The sequence below is a fragment of the Salvelinus fontinalis genome, chromosome 4 (assembly GCF_029448725.1).
Source record: "Salvelinus fontinalis isolate EN_2023a chromosome 4, ASM2944872v1, whole genome shotgun sequence".
Classification (NCBI taxonomy): Eukaryota; Metazoa; Chordata; class Actinopteri; order Salmoniformes; family Salmonidae; genus Salvelinus; species Salvelinus fontinalis.
In genome coordinates, this window is record NC_074668.1 from 60,018,207 (window position 1) to 60,031,787 (window position 13,581).

At 40.8% G+C, this 13,581-nt stretch overlaps 1 long non-coding RNA gene across 1 annotated transcript; it reads left to right on the top strand.

Moving 5' to 3' along the window:
* The first annotated feature begins 1,951 nt into the window (after positions 1–1,951).
* On the top strand, positions 1,952–4,000 carry LOC129854109 (uncharacterized). Its single transcript, XR_008759236.1, has 2 exons — positions 1,952–2,099; positions 2,209–4,000. It is a non-coding gene; the product is annotated as an uncharacterized LOC129854109 (long non-coding RNA).
* The last annotated feature ends 9,581 nt before the right edge of the window (positions 4,001–13,581 follow it).

Consider the following 13,581-nt stretch of genomic DNA (forward strand, 5'->3'; position numbering starts at 1 on the left):
GACCCCGGTTTGGCTAACCATAATTAGGTTTGAAATAATCATTTGATCTCCCCTATCTTGGGAGGCTCCAGTAGCCTGCACCGTACCAGATGTTTTGACTGCTGAGTGGTTATCTACCTAGCTTCCAAGGGACCGTCACGATCTCTCACTTAAATTTTTTTTTTTTTAAATCATCTCAGTATCACGTGATCCATGTCGCGAACGAATGAGTTTATGGTTAAGCTTAAATAGGTAATACATTTCTACTTTGCGGCATCTGTGTATAAAAGCAGAGGAGATCCTGCTTCACTTCACATGCAGTTTCTCCTACATCAGGTAAGTGCTTAACTGCTCTTTCTAGAAGGACGATGCTAGTTCCATGTTACCCACACTATACTTTTAATGGTACTTGACAGCATTTTTACAATATTCTTTTTTTGTTCAACATTGGATGTGTACATTTATTTTGACATTTGATTATATCTGAGTAATATTGGATAGTTGAACTCTTGAATGTCTTAAGAGACAAATTGTATCAAATAAGCATGTTTTCTTTCCTCTCTTAGACTAAGAGGGAAAACACTTTGACCAAAGCACCTTCATCATGACTCTTGTCTTCATGCTGAGCCATACCTCAGCACTGCTATGTGCAGTGAATTGTCATCCTCTGGTGGGAAGACAACTCACAAAGTCGTATTATCATAAGAATAGCATTTCAATATGAATATTATGACTGCTTCCGTTGCCATACTAAAAAAATTGCATGAGTGTGATTTTATTTGTTGTAATTATGTATTACCTTGTTTTTGCAGGCTTTGAATGAGGTGACAACTGGAAATGAGGACATGGACACCTCAGGTAGGCCATGAATCCCATTTTCTTGTTATGAGAAGACAAGCCAAGATAACATCTGAAACATTAATTCAACCTGCTATGTGATGCAGTTATTGTACGATGATTATTCTAGATTGCCTTTAATGTTTTGTCTTTGGTACAGAAACATTTGACAGTGATCTTGACGTCTCCGACGTAACTGAGGCCGCCAACGAAAACTTAGGTAAGATCTTGCTTTAAAGAATGTGTATCAAATCTATTGGATCTTGTGTACACTATGCTGTACAAAGCACAGACATATGTTTTTATTCTAATTTATATGGTCCAATAACGACACAATTAAGGTGAAACCATGGCAATGAACTCTGGATTGAAGTATTTACCATTATTTCCTACCATGGGCATTGACAGACATGATCCACTCATCCTATTTGGAGATATTGCTATGGAAACTAGGATTCAGAATGCTTCTCCATGCACAGCTTGAGATTGCAAGTGGCCCAAAAGCAAGAATGGGGTTGTGCCTGTGTACATCTCCTCTTTGTATAGTAAGTGTATTTTTGAATTCATTTTGTATAGTGGCCATTCACACCTAACTTTCATTATGATCGCCTTACTGCTGTCTAATTTAAAGGTTCCTAAATTCAGTGCGGTGAAAATCGTCTTACACATTCTTTACAGCTTTAAAGGAGCAAGATATCATCATAAAAGGACTGATCTCCTTCCACCTGTCTACCTGCATCCAATTTTTGTGGTGGAAGCAGCATCGAGATTATTTGTATTTCCACCCTGGAAATGGGTGTGTTACAAGTAGACATTCAAGTGAAAAGGGAATTTCATATAATGCAGTTTTGTCTCCAGTCGTTGTCTTTCCTGACACAATACTGTTAATATCGAAGGTAAGGCTGTCTGTGTGCTTTGCTCCTGTCTCTAAGGTGCTGGTCATATTTGGGACGTCGAGGTGGTCAACAGCGTGGCTGTGTCCATCATGGTGCGGTCCAGCATGAAGTCCTGCATGCTCTGGGCTTCCACCATGAGCAGAACCGCGGCGACCGGGACAATGATGTCACAGAGAACATCAGCAAAGGTAAGAGGCCTCCACTTTCACTTTGTTTGAGATGTTGCTAATGTGTTTCTATTGTCAGACTGACAATACTAATGTCTTATCACAGTGAAAAATCTATCGCTAAATCTCTTCTTTTAGGCAAGGAACACAACTTCAGAAAGGTGGAAACCAATAACTTGATGACCCCGTATGACTACACCTCTGTGATGCACTATGGAAGGTCAGCTTCTAGGACTATTTGTATTTATTCAAGCTAAAATATACCTTCAATCTCCCACCTACAGGTGTGCCACAGTTGTACATGTACTATGCAATGATATGTCTTCCAGGTATGCATTCTCTAAAGAGTATGGTAAGCTGCCAACTACCATTCCAAAGCCAGACTCTAATGTTCAGATCGGAGAGGCCCGACAGATGAGTCGCCTGAACATCGTGAGGGTCAACAGGTTGGACTACTGCAGTGAGTATTGGGCTTTATTTTACTATATCTTACAATAGGAAATGCATGTTTTCTTTCAGTCATGCATTTCATAACATGAGAATAAATGTTTGTTTTTGTCAACGTTGTCAACACCGTTGATGATGGTGTTCCTTTTCATGTTTTTTGTCTTTTCACCCCGATAGGAGGACACTTGAATAAATGAATTTAGAAGACTACATCAGATATTTCAACCAACAACTATTTGAAATAAAAACCAAATACCAGCTAATCAATTAGCTTCTGGATGAGGTCAAATTCACTTCGCACAATACTCATCGCTTTGTATTGTGTTGTGGATGCTTCACCACCCAGTTGGTTGCGATTAATCTCTCAACCAAATGTACTTTTTTGTGTCATTTTGACACTGTTATTGTAGATATTATTCGGGGTGATTGTGAGACATTCAGTACTCATTGTTCTATTGCATTGGTTGTGTGGTTAATGTTGATGTGACTTCATATCCCATGTTTCCCCCATTTATTAGCATTCAGAATCTTGACAGTTACTGTATCTAGCTGCATTCCTATTTGCTCAGTAAAAGCTCACTGTATATATGCCAAGTGACAGTGCATTTGTTCCACTAGGTGGCATCTGAATCTCATGTACAGTACATAGATTATTTCTTTCATGTTTCCATTAAAGTATAGAATTCTTTACAATTTGGACAGATTTTGCGGCTTCCCCTACACCTCCAATGAAACTAGTGACTTTTCTACGAAAAGATAAGCACAATGGGTAAGGTAATATAGTGAATGCATACCACACACATACACAAAAATGGGTGTCAGACATGAATAAGCCAAACATACAACAACAAAAAATCTAGAATCCATGCATCCAAGCATCCAAGCATCCAAGCATCCAGAAATATACTGAAACATGTCTGCCTCACCTTCCAAGAGTTGAAACCGTTCCCTAGAGAACCAGCCACCTCCAGGTAAATCACGCTGTCGAGATCTGTCAGTGACTCACTGGTGCCATCACCAACCTGATAATTGGCTTTGTCAAAGCTTTGTCTCACATTCGGCGACGGGTTAGGGGGAGGCAGCAAATAAAAACGGGGAACAAGTCGAAGTACTGTATCCACACAGGACTATTTAGACCTAGAAGAACAGGGAGAGTAAAAAAGAAAACATTGCAACAAATACAATTGGCCTTTTTCTATGTCCAGCGTCTACAAGTTGTACAGGCTTCTATACTATTTAATGTTCCTCCACCGTAGATTTATTTTTAGAGACAGGTATGTGCTCGTTCAGTAGATTGGACACAAAATGTGATGCTATTGTATAATCATGGCAAATGAAATGTGGTTGTGTTACTGCTGTAAGCCATGGCAGGAAGCTTTGGAGTGTACGCTGAGCTTAGCAAGCCTGGAGGAGTTAGACAGTCCCAATTTACTTTCAGCCTCAACACCTCCTGCTCGGTTCCGACTGTGAGCTGGAGAGGAGGGGTGTCTGGCACAGGGATTGAAAAGTGGTTCAAAGCACAGCAGAATGCTCATCCATTGAACTGATAAGATAACTTTTATCTTCCCTCCCTTGCTCCATCTCTCTCTCTCTCTTTCCTTCCCCCTCCTGCTGCTCTTGTTTTACTTGAGTTATATTACTCGACACACTAGCAAATAAATGTTATGAGCTTTTTCTCGCTCCATGCTCTGACATTTCTTTCTTCATGCTTTGAATGTACAAACATCAACAAAAGCTCTTCTGCAGAGCTGGAGATGACATTTTTAGAGGTGCATGTTTGCTTCTCAACTCTTGCAAACATTCTGTAGACGAAGTAGTGTCAGTGTTTACTATTAATATACACACCAATGGCTCCAAGGGTCTAATGAACTGGCCTGTCTTTCCTCTAATTATTAACTCTGAGGAAACCAGTTGAATTTGATATTATTTGTTGATGATGACAGACTGCAGTTCCCAAAATTATAAAGGAAGACCATATAGGGATGAATGGGGATAGAGTATTTTGAAATCTCTATAGGTCTCATGATTAATGTACTCACTTCCCATGTGTTCAATGGCAGCTCACATTTGCATATGGCAGTCAATTAATTAATCTAACCAGGATGATTTAGGTTGTGTGATGGTTACAGATGGGCGATGGAGGAGAAAGACATAAAAATAAAATGGCAAATGAAAGTGATTACGGTAAGTGGCATACACATTCAACATTCAGTAAAAAATTTTAGTCTGCACAAATTATTCTGTTAATTTATTACATTTAGGTATTCTTTCTAGTTATTAGCCATTTAAATTCTGCTTACAGCCATCAGGTTTTACAAAAGCTGCTGACCTAACTCCATGTGCACAGGAGTAGCTTTCAATCCTCCCTATGTGCCCTGACCTGCATGAGTGTCAAAACCCCACATACACATGAATAATTGAGAAGTTGTATTTTTGGCCTTTGAAGATATTGGATGTCGAATGGGTCCCGTATGCTTGGCCAAGAGACAGCTCTGCTAGTGACAGAGCTTGCCAGCTTGTAGCCCTAAAAACAGAAATGAGTCACTGGTTCGTTCAGCCAATCCAATGGGGAAAGAATAAGGTTTTGGGATAAACGCTGGGGGGAAAAAGGTCTGAGGTTAACACAGGCTGAGGAGATTTCTTATACGTTTTGTTCTATCATATATCAGTCAGGTAACATGACTTTTATGAATTATAACACCTTTATCTGCTTTTGTTATTACATAAATATTTTAAAATTCACAAAGTGGTGTTAGCTGATGAAGATTATCTCATAGACAAAACGTGTAAGATCTAAGCCTGTGTTAACCACAGATCTTATTTTCGCCGTGTTTATCCAAAAACCCTACAAAACTCCATTAATTTCCCTATAGGTTTTGTAAAACGAGCCATGGTGGCATTTGTGCCGACAAAAGACGCCATTACTAATTGTTCTCTATTGATTCCTGAATTACAAGTAGTTAATTTTTTTAGAGAAAATAATCCAAATCAAATGCCTGAAAATGCCTGATTTCTCTCCCACTAAAAAACAAGGACCTTTCTTATGAGAGAGAGTTTTATTTTTACAGTGCACCAGATAGGAATGGGGGGTTGTGATGAGGAGCACTATGAGGTTAGGTAGTGACCTCTTTCTACCCCAACCCCCTTTTCGCCACGCTTCATGAGTTTACAGTGTTGAACATCACATAAGGAAGGGTCTGTGAAAGACAGGACACATGCTCGCTCTGAGTGTGTGGGAGTCGGGAGTGAGAATGAGGAAGACTGGTTGGTCTCTTAGCAACAGCATGTTAATAGAGAAACGAGAATGCCGAGGAAAACGATGCTCCGGAGTGCTTTAGCGAGCTTCCACATAGTACATTTTATGATAGGTAGATATCCATGGAATGTTCGCTTACTACAGTAAATAGAAAAGGACATTTATTTCTCATCCCTTGAGAATCTAATGTAGGCTGCTTTTGAAAGCAAATGCCTACATGATACTTGGCTAACCATATTAGAGCTAACTGTTTATTAGGTACACCACACCATTCACGAAAATAGATCGCTCTTAGAGTCATGTGGCCATGGCTTGCTTTATGAAACAGGCATCAAGGCATTCAGTTACTGTTCGATTGAACATTAGAAAGGGCAAAACAAGGGACCTAAGCGGCTTTGAGCGTAGTATGATCATTGGTGCCAGGCGCGCCATCCAGTATCTCAGAAACGGCCGCCCTTCTGGGCTTTTCACACACGACAGTGTCTAGAGTTTACCAAGAATGGTGCGACAAACAAAAAAACATCCAGTCAGCAGCATTCATGGTGCCGAAAACAGCTCGTTGATGAGAGAGGTCGAAGGAGTATGGCAAGAGCCGTGAAAGCTAACAGGCGGGCCACAAACAGGAAAATAATGGTGCAGTACAACATTGGTGTGCAGAATGACATCTTGGAACGCACAACTCGTCGATCCTTGTCATGGATGGACTATTGCAGCAGGCGACCACGCCAGGTTCCAGTCCTATCAGCCTAAAACAAGAAGAAGCATCTCCAGAGGGCACGTGATCACCAACACTGGACAATTGAGGAGTGGAAAAATGACCAATGAAATGTATTTGGAACAGCAGCTGTAGACTATTTTCTCTCCCTCCACTTCCTGTATTCTCTCTCTACGCCTACTTTCACCACAGCAGTTCCAATACCTCTCTTTTTCTGTATCACTTTCCACCCCACCTCTCTACGTTTATGTCGCTCCACCACCGGGGTGAAAATGGACTGGAAGAAATCTCTCAAGCATTGGGTCAGTCTTGCCAGTCTACTGGCTTTTTACACCAAGGAGAAGAGAAGGAGGTGTGGTTGAAGAGAAGTGCTTAGTGTATTAGAACCTCAGCTGTATTGTGTCTCTATTTATTTTTTGCCACTGGGAGTATTTATCCCATGCAAGACCCTTTAGGATGATGTTACAAATTAGACTATGTATTTTTTTTTAAATCTGGGGGTGTTTCATTCAACATTAGGCTATAGGAGTGGTATAATAATTTACCAAATACCTTTTGACTCTTTTCAACATTTCAATAGAACATTTTCTAGTTTTGTTTCAAAGAACGCCTGATAATCACCCCAGATTATTAGTGCTAAAAAAATAAAACGCTAAATAAAAACCTGAACCTCCAGTGTATCTCTGAGTTACACAAGGATGAGAAAGAATAACTGTGGCTGTAGCTGGGTTTGGTAGCAGTCTGCCACAGTACAGAGAGAAACTGTAATTGGGCTCCAAGGAGAAGGGAATTGTCTGCAGTGCCTACATTTTTCAAGATTATGCAGTTTGAAAATCTTGCCATCCTAATATTCCTTGGTAACCTCTAAAACGCCGTAGTCATATAAGCGTCCTGTAAGTGTAACCACGTCTTCTGTAGATAGTCAACTTTAAATGGCCAGCAATGACACATTGCAGCCTTTCTATGAAGTAAAATAGGATTTTCCATTTAAGATACTTTTCTATAAATATCCTTTTGTAAAACAATAACTGATTCCTCAGGGGACTGAGAGAAATTTGACGCCCCACATTTCTCCCTCTGTAGAGAAGCAGAGAGAATCAATCACACGGCTCTAGGGGATGATCTGGGAGGGTAAGGTCACTTTATTTCCTGGTTTGTGCCAATCCAATTGAGAACTAATTTCTGTCTTTCTCTGTCTAAGTCAGACTCCTGATTTAAGGCAGATTTTGGGCTCCTGAGTTGCGCAGAGGTCAAGTGTATCTCAGTGCTAGAGGCGTCACTACAGACCATGGTTCAATTCCACGTTGTATCACAACCGGCCGTGATTGGGAGTCCCATAGGACGGCGCACAATTGGCCCAGCGTCGTCCGGGTTTGGCCGGGGTAGGCCGTCATTGTAAATAAGAATTTGCCCTTAACTGACTTGCCTATTTACATAAAGGTTAAAGAAAAAAATATATAAAATCACACCTTAAACAATTTTTTGTTTCCTACTCATCATATAATCACATCACAAGGCAAGACAGCAAGGTGCAAAGCAAACATACACAAGGTTCAAAGGGTCCATGTTTTATTCTTAATTCCATTGTAAACAGGCTTCCCACAGCACTACTTTCATTCATCTGCTTGCTCTGTCCTTACATTTAGCCTCACATTGAAGTGGTGTACCACTTTCTTTTCAGAATGACCAGAGCTACAAGTAGAACATAAAACAATTTGACAAAAACAGCTGCATTTGAGTTGTATTGACAAATGGCAATAAAACCTGATATAAATGCATTTTTTTAAATCAGGTTTAAGAATGTTGTAAGTCGAGAAAATGTTTGCTCAGTGGGAAATTAATATCCAACTGGTCCGTGACAACGGTTTGGAGCTTGTGAAAGCAACTATGTGAGCTTCTTATGAACACTATATTTCCTATGATCTTCAATGTAGAAGAACCCCTTTAACTTCTAACGACTCTTGTATGGCTTGTGAGCGTCATAGTGTTCGTGAGAATCTGGGTCATAATAATATGTAGCTCAAACCGCTCTGCCATTTCAGACATTTTTGTGAGCAGAACCGTTTTCGGAATCCACCCTTGTCCAGCTCAGCCCCTGATAATGTCACCGACTAATGGTTGGTATCATCGGATGTAGATGAATCCAATGCGACCGTCTGTACCCAATTATTTTAAGATGGTCATACCAAGGATCATTTAGCTATTTGATTTTCGGATTTTAGGACCCCTTTAGAATATATATAAAATGATTCGGCCTTACTGCCTTTAGCCCATAGAAATCCATTGAATAACAGATTCATACAGGGGAAAAACAGTTTTAAAAATGATCAAAAGGAAGTTTATTTTAAAGTGTCTGTCCTATATCTGAGAGGTACTGTATAAGAAAGATCAGGAAATTATTATACATTGTTTTATTCATATTTAACCCCTTTTTTGGGGTGGCACGAAACTAATTCCATATATACAGTACAGTACTCACATAAAAATGTTTTACTCGTACCTGGCTAGCTTCAGATGAATCTTGTGGACGCCCTAAAGCAAAGCATGTATGTGTTCGTGAGAGTCTCACCTTTCCATAGAGGGGTCATATTAGTGTGTAGCCCAAACTGTTTGGACGCTACAGACAGAAGTTGTCAGATCGGCGGTACAGACTTCAGACGAGTCCTGTGAGCTTGTTGGGGTCGTAGAGTCTCATCTTTCCATGGTGGACATATTGTAGGCCAAACCGTTTGGATGCTACAGACGTTTTCGGGATGTCTCATGCAGTGGCGACCCATCATTCAGGGCAGGTGGGGGCAGAGCCCCACCTAATTTAAGACCCACCTGTTTAGCTAAAAAAAAAAAAAATTATTGCCTGTCTTGCATGTTGTTTTGGCATTCGTTCACGTTACATATCAGTTTGCAAACAATGTAAAATAACCGAGCGTAGGCGTTGGTAATCTTCTCTAGTTGTGCCGTGAATGGCTCGGTGTTCTGTTACTCATGACGACACTACTTCCCTGCAGAATCTACAGGGAGAGCTAGGCAGTTCAAGCCACCTTGGGTGCTGCCATAGACAGGTTAGGCCACAGATAAAATTATGTCATATCTACTGTGGCTTCGATTGGACTGTTCAAGTCTACATCATACTTTCAAAATCTTAGCTTACTAGCTAGACAAACAGTCACGATCATGAATCATGTCGACAATCTGATGGCAAATATTTTTCAATCCTTGTCATATGAAGATAAATTATAGAGAAAATGTATCGGTGCTCATCGACCACTGGACATAAACAAGTCGGAATCTCAAATTCAATAATGAGTGGTTTGGAAGGAATCAGTGGCTAATTGGGAGTGTTGCAAAGCAATCACTATTTTACTTCCCCTGCCTGCTATTCGGTGGAGAGGGTGTGTGGTCCTAGTCTGGGTTTAAGGATTTAAAACATCTGTTTGAAAGGGTCTCTTTTCCAAGCGTAAAAGGATAGAAATTCACACACAACACCATGAGCCAGAAATACATTTGCCATGCTGTCAGTCCAGAATGATTTCTGCCACGTTTCATTTATTTAACTAAGTCAGTTAAAAACAAATCCTTATCTACCCCGGCCAAACCCGGACGACACTGGGCCAATTATGCGCAGCCTTATGGGTCTCCCAATCATCGCCAGGTTCAAAACAACTGGGAAGTCTCCGACTTCAGTGCATTCAAGACTTCTTTTTTTTTTTTAGTTCCCACTTGTCTTGAAATCCCCATAAAGCCAGAGAATGCCAGACTTTGATGACAAAGTTTGCTCACAAGAAGGACCGCCACGCCACCTTCCTGTTCAAGTGAGCAGAGCACAACAGCGAGTCCAAAAATATGTCTTGTATGGTGCTGCATAAATTACTTAATATGCCAGGATCCTGTATGTATACTGTATCTAAGAAAATAATACTAAGTGTATGTTGTGTAGTAAGCTGTTAGTAGCCCATATTTCTCACCCTAAGAATTTGGTCCCTCTCCCCCTCAGAACTTAGCCTACTGTTCTGACTTGGTGGTGCACATGCAGCCTATGTCCTGTTTTAGAGAAATGTCATAATCTAATATTATAAGAGCTTTCATTGTCTGCTTATATGCCCCCATTCTTTATCCTACGGTTCTGACTTGGCGTACAGGGAGAATGCTGTAAGAACGACCCATGTTCTGAATTCTGTTGCTGGCCAATTCAAAGTGCTGAAGAAATTGGCATATCAACTACGTCCGCCTTAGCTCGCGCTCATTAATGTCTTAATCGAAATTACTGCTTGCCTCTTATCCACTCATTGTTCCCTTATGTCATAGTTTGTACATTTAAATTGTTTAATTGCTTATATATCTCATGTTGTTGGAATGATGTATTTCATTGTTTTGCTTCCTTTGTGTAGTATAATTAGCCCATGTGCTATCTTCCTCGAGGAGGGGATACTATGTAATGTTGTTGGGTCTGTAACCATGTTTGCCAGTGACAGTCTCTTCCCATTCAAATATTTTTTTTCAACAAAAAATTCAGTAATAGACCCATGCAATTCCAGTTGATGTTGCGAGGGTTGTTTGGTTTGCGCAATATGCTGTCTGTGCGTTGGTATATTGTCTATAAAAGTGGATCTTCGTGATTGTATTTTAAGACCACATAGGCCTAATAAAATACTTCAAATGGTAGGCTAACCACTCTCTCTCTCTCTCTTTCTCTCGCTCTCTCGCTCTCTCTCGACTTAAAGAAGAGTAAAGTTAAGGCCTCAACATCTTGCAGAATTTATCTGAAGTAACATATATTTGAATTTCTGTCAGTGTCCATTCTGAAAGTGCTAAAAAAAAAAAGGTCTACCTCGTCGCAGCTCGATTGCTTGCACTTGCTTATACAGTGGATTCGGAAAGTATTTAGACCCCTTGACTTTTTCAAATTTTGTCACGTTACAGCATTATCCTAAAATGTATTTAATTGTTTGTTTTCCTCATCAATCTACACACAATACACCATAATGACAAAGAAAATGTATGACTTTTTAAATAAAAAAACGGAAACATCCCATTTACATAATTATTCAGACTCTTTACTCAGTACGTTGTTGAATCACTTGGCAGCGATTACAGCCTCGAGTCTTCTTGGGTATGGCGCTACAAGCTTGACACACCTGTATTTGGGGAGTTTCTCCCATTCTTCTCTGCAGATCCTCTCAAGCTCCGTCAGGTTGGATGGGGAGCGTCGCTGCACAGCTATTTTCAGGTCTCTCCAGATATGTATGATTGGGTTCAAGTCCGGGCTCTGGCTGGGCCACTCAAGGACATTCAGAGACTGTCCTGAAGCCACTCCTGCGTTGTATTTGCTGTGTACTTAGGGTCGTGGTCCTGTTGGAAGGTGAACCTTCGCCCCAGTCTGATGTCCTGAGCGCCTCTGCAGCAGGTTTTCATCAAGGATCTCTGTACTTTGCTCCGTTCATCTTTCCCTCGATCCTGACTAGTCTCTCGGTCCCTGCCGCTGAATCACATCCCCACAGCATGATGCTGCCATCATCATGCTTCACTGTAGCGATGGTGCCAGGTTTCCTCCAGACGTGACGCTTAGCATTCAGGCCAAAGAGTTAGATTTTGGTTTCATAAGACCAGGGAATCTTGTTTCTCATGGTCTGAGAATCTTTAGGTGCCTTTTGGCAAACTCCAAGTGGGTTGTCATGTGCCTTTTAGGCCTGATTGGTGGAGTGTGCAGAGATGGTTGTCCATCTGGAAGGTTCTCCCGTCTCCACAGATATGAACAGAGCAAAGTACTCCAATCTCCATCTCCACTCTGTCAGAGTGACCATCGAGTTCTGGTCACCTCCCTGACCAAGGCCCTTCTCCCTCGATTGCTCAGTTTGGTCAGGTGGCCAGCTCTAGGAAGAGTCTTGGTGGTTCCAAACTTCTTCCATTTAAGAATGGAGGAGGCCACTGTGTTCTTGGGGACCTTCAATGCTGCAGAAATGTTTTGGCACCCTTCTCCAGATCTGTGCCTCGACACAATCCTCTCTCAGAGCTCTAGGGACAATTCCTTCGACCTCATGGCTTGGTTTTTGCTCTGACATGCCCTGTCAACTGTGGGACATTATAGACATGTGTGTGCCTTTCCAAATCATGTCCAATCAATTGTATTTACCACAGATGGACTCCAATCAAGTTGTAGAAACATCTCAAGGATGATCAATGGAATTAGCATGCACCTAAGCTCCATTTCGAGTCTCATGGCAAAGAGTCTGAATACTTATGTAAATAAGGTATTTCTGTATTATTTTTTTTATACATTTGCAAAAATGTGTCATTATGGGGTATTGTGTGTAGATTGATGAGGAAAAAAAGAAATTTAATCAATTTTAGGCTGTAACGTAACAAAATGTGGAAAAAGTCAAAGGGTCTGAATACTTTCCAAATTAACTGTATAAAGGCAAACATTATGAATTTACTGATCATAAATGTAATAATGTTTCTGTGTGGTTTAGAAGTCAAAACTAATGTCAGAATTCGTTATTATTGAAGGAGAATGCGGTTCTTATCGAGTTACAGAAATCCACAACGAGTCAGAAACCATATTTACAGTATTTAAGCAAGTCAGCCATATCAGCTATGTTTTTTTTAACGGCAGTAAATGAGGCTCGAATTAACTATTTCGCTGCCAGACAAGGCTCCGCTGATAGCCAGGTGTAGCGGTGGTATGCATTCACTCCATGGTGCTGAAAGGAAAGCTCCGCTGTCAGGACATGTAGGCCCTAACAGTTTGTGGGCACCGTTTCTCACTATTATAGTGCAATTAATGTATTGTTTAGTGTTGTGTAGTGGCTTTGCTGGTATGCATCTAAAGAAAAATTGGTTGAGTTTGCCCTACCAAGATTTTCATGCTAAAAATGCAACTGGTCTTATGATCTGACAAACACTGCTGTAGCTTGGCCACCTTCCACCGAAGATGTGGATGTCCGACATTGGCGGAAGTGTTGGATTGAGATGCAGCCCATGCAAAAAAATCTCTTGCTTAAACAGACGAATAGTTGATGTGGATGTTTTTATTATGCTAATTACATTTTTGCCAGGGCGCGGACATCAACTCTAGGGTGTTTAAGGCCGCTACACTCCCCGCAAAAAATGGCTCCACCTAAGAGCATTCACTTGCATAGATCTACGCACGTAAACAGTGTAGAGGCCATTGGAAGTCCAAAACACGCCAGCGTCATGGTGGGACTCAAGAGGTTTAATAGAGGGAAATCCACAAAAGGAATTTACCTGCAAATGGAGAGTTTCATTCCAAAACACTATATATCCATT